Raw genomic sequence first — 5,177 nt, forward strand, 5'->3', positions numbered from 1 at the left:
TCAAAAATGAGCTATCCTGATTGTATCAGATATTAACTAATGGTTAGTTTGATAGTATGTGCTGAGGGACAGATCCTGCAGTTATTGAAATTGAGAAGACCTCTGACTCAAGTGGAAGCAGGGTTGGACCCAGATTTAATGTTCAAAAAGGCTGATTTGGATGGTTGTTCTTCATGATTTATTAGCCCTAGATGCTTCAGCCACTTGGAGGGTAGTCATAGGCATAGTAAATGCAAGCGTTTAAAATGTACTCAATGTATTGACAAGTTAGTTTGTATTAAAGTCTGCATGACACATGGAGAACACTTACTTCTGAGTTGACTGTTTCCTAGTTGCAATACCACCCTCTTCCAACAGATGCCCAAAAAGGCAGCACCAGCACTGTCTGGCAGTCCTAATTCTTGGTTCATGTCATTCTGGTAAATTAACTCAGTTATTGAAACTTATTTATTCACATCATTACAACATAATATTATTCTTCCTTCCCTGCATACTTATCAGAGAAGTATCTTTATTTGCAGAACCAAAAATATTGTTTCAATCCAGTTCCTTTTTATATCACTTTTTGGTGATAAACCAACAATCCGCAGAAGGACGACTACAAATATATCAGTTAATTGGATGAAGTCACCCAACTTAATTTTACTAAATTTCAAGTTAATTTAGGTGCACATGAAATAGAAGTTTCTTGGTCAGTAAGACTTGCATTACAGCCACCAGACCTACTTGTTCATACCAATCTGCCTCACTCCTGATGTCACTGCTACCTTTATGTCCCTGCTAAAGGGAGATGATGCTACGTTTCTAATGGCTTTGGGGCAAGGACAAATGCTGTTTTTGCAGAGGAAATTGGTTAAAAACACCAAACAGATTTTTCTATATCAGATTTTAATCTAGGTGTCCCACTTGTGAAAGATGTGTGTGTTAAGGATCTGATTCTGGAAACCTGGACCTTTCATTACATAAGGGTACTTTATTTAAGCCTTGTTTAGGTTAGTGGGATTGTTTTCTCTTTTTATCAGTAAATAATTCTAGGATCAGATTCCTTATTGTATCACCTACTCATTCTCAAAGAAACGACTTTCATGTGAAACATAAGAGATTGAAACACTTTAGTTACATTTCTGAACCTACTGTCAGTAATAAATAAATAAGTAATATTAGGAAGTGGACTTTTTTGTAGAGAAGTCTCAATCATTGAAGTTGGTATGGCTTTTATTATTTATACTTGTTCGGCGTTCCCACTATTCTAACTACATCAAAATGATCCTGAGGTTTTTGAGACGACATTAAAATTAATGTAAAATAAGCTCCTTCCTTTCAAAGCAGATATGTAGGCCTAACTCTTAGAACAATTATCAAAATAAACTTAAATCTTGGACTTTCTTGGCCTGTGTGCACATTGGTAACATTTGCAAGAGAGTATTAGACAATAAATAGAATAAGAAAGAGGAAATCTGGATTGGAAATAGACAATTAATCATCTTAACACATTCCAACCTGCTGCCCATTTAAGTGCCTAAAAAAAGATGTATATCACAGTACTAAAATATGAGTGATGTTATTTGCATGTGTGGCAGCAAAGTGATTTATTTTATAGCAGCTAGAGAAAACAACTTGCATTCTCTTTTGCAAATGAGAAGTTTGTAATATACGTTTTGTTGAACTACTGCAGATTTGCAAGAAATTATCAGGGGAAGATGACTGGATCTAGCTCCTTCTTTCACATATATTAGATCATTGTAACTGTATATTGATCATTTTGAGAAGCTAACGCCAGTTTTCAACTGCAGCTCAAATACTGACTTAAAGCTCACTACAGTAGTATTGTCTTCAGCAAACGCCATGTTTTGAAATGCTGGTTCACGGAAACTCTGCAGATGTCCAAAGATGCAAAGTAATATAAACTGCACCCTATCCTCTATGTGTGTGTGTGTGGGGGGGGGGGGTGCATTTTTGTTGTGTGTATTTCTTTCTTTAGCTTATTTACATGTCAGCTGGTCCCAGATGTTTCCAGAGTATTACAAGGTATCAATGGCAGCATAATACTGCAATCGACATGTAGTTACCAAAGACTTCACCCCTTCCTAGAAGCAACTACTGCATTGACCTGATGCAGCTCCCATTGACTTTAATGGAAATTCTCTCTCTGACTGCGATGGATTTTGGATTAAGCTGCATCTGAGCATTTTGCACTGAAGTTAATGAGAGTTGCTCTTAAGCAGAGAGTGCAGGATCCAGCATAGAGCCTGAGGATAAAGTCATCTTCCAAATGAATAACAGAGACAGGAGTGTGAAAATGGTCAGGTTGTTTTCTAACTGAATGATATTCAGTCATCCAGGAAAAAAAATCAAAGGAGAGTTGAAGACTCAAGGTGTGTGCATGTGTGTCTATGTATGTGACTGACAGCAATATTCTGCAGTTTGTTTGAAGGAAAGGACGAACAAGAAGAGACAGAAAATGGCTGACTTCTCTGAATCTGTCCTGCATATGGCCAGTGCTCTTCCAGTTCTGAACAGACCCATCTACAAGAGTTGATTATGAATTCCACTTACTGGGCTCTCTTGCCCATGATTTATTACTAAGAACAATTGTTATTATACTCAATATTTATTTATATTTCAGTTATCATCCAAAAGCACTATTACATTTTATGTTGAGAAATGGCAGCGCCCAATATTAGCATGCAGACATTTCCAGTGTGGTCCAAAAAATTATGGACTAAATACAGACATTGGATTTATGGTGCATTATAACATGCCTTGGCATCTGGTAACCTCAGATAGTAGAGAGGTTATTTACCAGCTCCATCTTATCACCAGTCAGGTCTACATTCACCCCCTACCCCACCTGTTTCTCACCCATTGACTGCCTTAATTTGCATTTTTACTGGCTGGCATTCTTGCATACTGGTGTCTGGCTTCTATTCTATTCTATCCCATCCAGGAAGAGCACAGAACAACTGCAGATGCTTCATCAGCCTGAAGCAAAGGTGTTTGTACCTGAAAGCTTGCAAAGAATTTTTCCAACTATTTGAGTTGGTCTAATAAAAGAGATCAGATTTACCCAAAGAACCTTTTGTGCATATGGCCTTAGATCAACACAACTACAACCAATATTCCTTAGGTTATCTAATGGCTGCAAAACTTTCAATAGTATTGTGCTTTTCTATTATATTTACATTCTCAATCAGGAGAGGAGGAAAAAGCACTGTCTACTAAATCACCCTCTTTGCTTCTACACACAGTTTTCTCTGTCTCCCATCTTGGAACCAGTATGGTTAAACTCTCTTGCTTAGCTTGCAAGACTATGCACAGTCAAAGCCTGTGGTGGTATGAATGCACATAGAGATAATTAGCCATCTTAACCTGAAGTCAGGAAAGAGGCAGGGTAGATATATGCGCCTTACAGAATAATTAAATAAGATGTAGAAAGATCTCCCTCTCGTATATAAAATCATACCTTCTTAGTCTGTAAGGGGCATAGTGAGGTGTTATGAGCTCAAGTTCACAAAAGCTTATTCTCTCTATCCATTTTACTTAGTCTATAAGGTAGGGGAGGGCAAAATACAGCCTGCAGACTGGATTTGGCCCACCAAGTGGTTTTATCCAGCCTGCAGTGGGTCCCTTGGCCCAACCTGGCCCAGGAATAGGGGCAGCCCAGGTTGCAGAGCATGTAGCTGGTCCTGCTGGTATGGTGCAGTGGCTAGACTCTGCTTCCCTGCAGGCTTGGCGGCTGTGGCTCCTTCCAGCTGCTGTTGTGACCTAGTTAGTCCATCCCACACCACCTGCCAAGGGTGCCAGAGGCAGCAGGCAGGCAGGGTCTCCCTGGAGACTGGCCTGGGACCCCTTGAGGCAGGGCACGCTGGGCTAGGTGGATGAGATGGGGCCATGGGCAGGCAGGGAGCAGCTTCCAGGAATAGGATGGGCAGATGGAGTCAGAATCATGGAGCAAGATCATAGGGCAGTGACAATGAGGGCCTGGGGCAGAGCTGCAAACCGCTGCCTGCACATTACTGTGACGGGCACTGGTTTTGCGGGCAGGGGCATGCTGGGAGTGGATTACAGCTCTGTGCTGGGCCCACCCCATGCTGTCACCATCCTGCAATCTCACCCTCCAACCCCAGCCCCGGCCTCACCCCTGCCGCTGCTGCCTGTGGCCCCATCCCATTCACCTGGTCAAGCGCGCCCTGCCTGCAAGGGTCCCAGGTCTCCATGGAGATCCCGGGGTAGGGCCCAGATTCCTGGGCAGTCACAGCATGGGGTTGGGTCTCAGGGCACAGCCACTTAGGGAATTTTGTTGAGCTGTTTTGGGGAGTGGGGCAGGAAATGCTGACCTGACCTGCAACAGCTCACCAAAACTCCCTAAGTGGCCCTCCGGCCCAAATAATTGCCCACCCCTGCTGTAAAGTAAATATTCTCCCTGCTTTATGACTGCAGATACCATGTATGGGTTTGCCTACCCTTGAGCTCCGCGATATGCAATTCCACGATGTGAAAGGCTGTTGTTTTGTTTCTTTTTTGTCCCTTGGCAGGTAACCACGTTTTACTTGAATAGCTAGATCTGCTGTGGACCAACATTTGTAGCCTGATGGGGACTGTGATGGCCAAAAGGTTGCAAACTGCCCACTGGATGAGGCCATTAGTTGTTTAAAAGGTGCTCTGATTAATTTTATTACTTAGAGATGGCCCATTAGAAGATGGACAAAATACTACAGATGCTTGTGGTCAAATCTGGTATTTGCTTTTTGTGATAGGAGACTTGAGTAGGGGGTAATCATCTCTAGTTACCCAGATCCTAATAGAAAATATTATGGGTAACTAATATGAAGCTAGTTCTTTGCTCCAGTAAAGATTTTGACCCTTGTCTTTATCTTAACTTTGCCAAAATTAAATCAGTCCATATGATCTTTTTCACATGATCTAATGTGAGAAGAGGATAGAAAGTTTGTGGCAGTTCAGAGACATGACCTTTGAGAATAAGTTTTCTTTTTTTTTTTTTTTTTCTTATAGTATCCTAGCTTCAGGTTTCATTATATCTTAAAAATGTCTTGCATTCAAAACCCCAAATCTGATGTGTTCTTTTCTAGTACTTCAGTGAGTACTAGAAAGTATGTGGGTTAGTAATTTAGGGCTGTCCTGTTTCCTCCCAGATGAAGAAAAAATACAAAAGATGC

The sequence above is a fragment of the Alligator sinensis genome, unplaced genomic scaffold (assembly GCF_000455745.1).
Source record: "Alligator sinensis unplaced genomic scaffold, ASM45574v1 scaffold1166_1, whole genome shotgun sequence".
NCBI lineage: Eukaryota > Metazoa > Chordata > Crocodylia > Alligatoridae > Alligator > Alligator sinensis.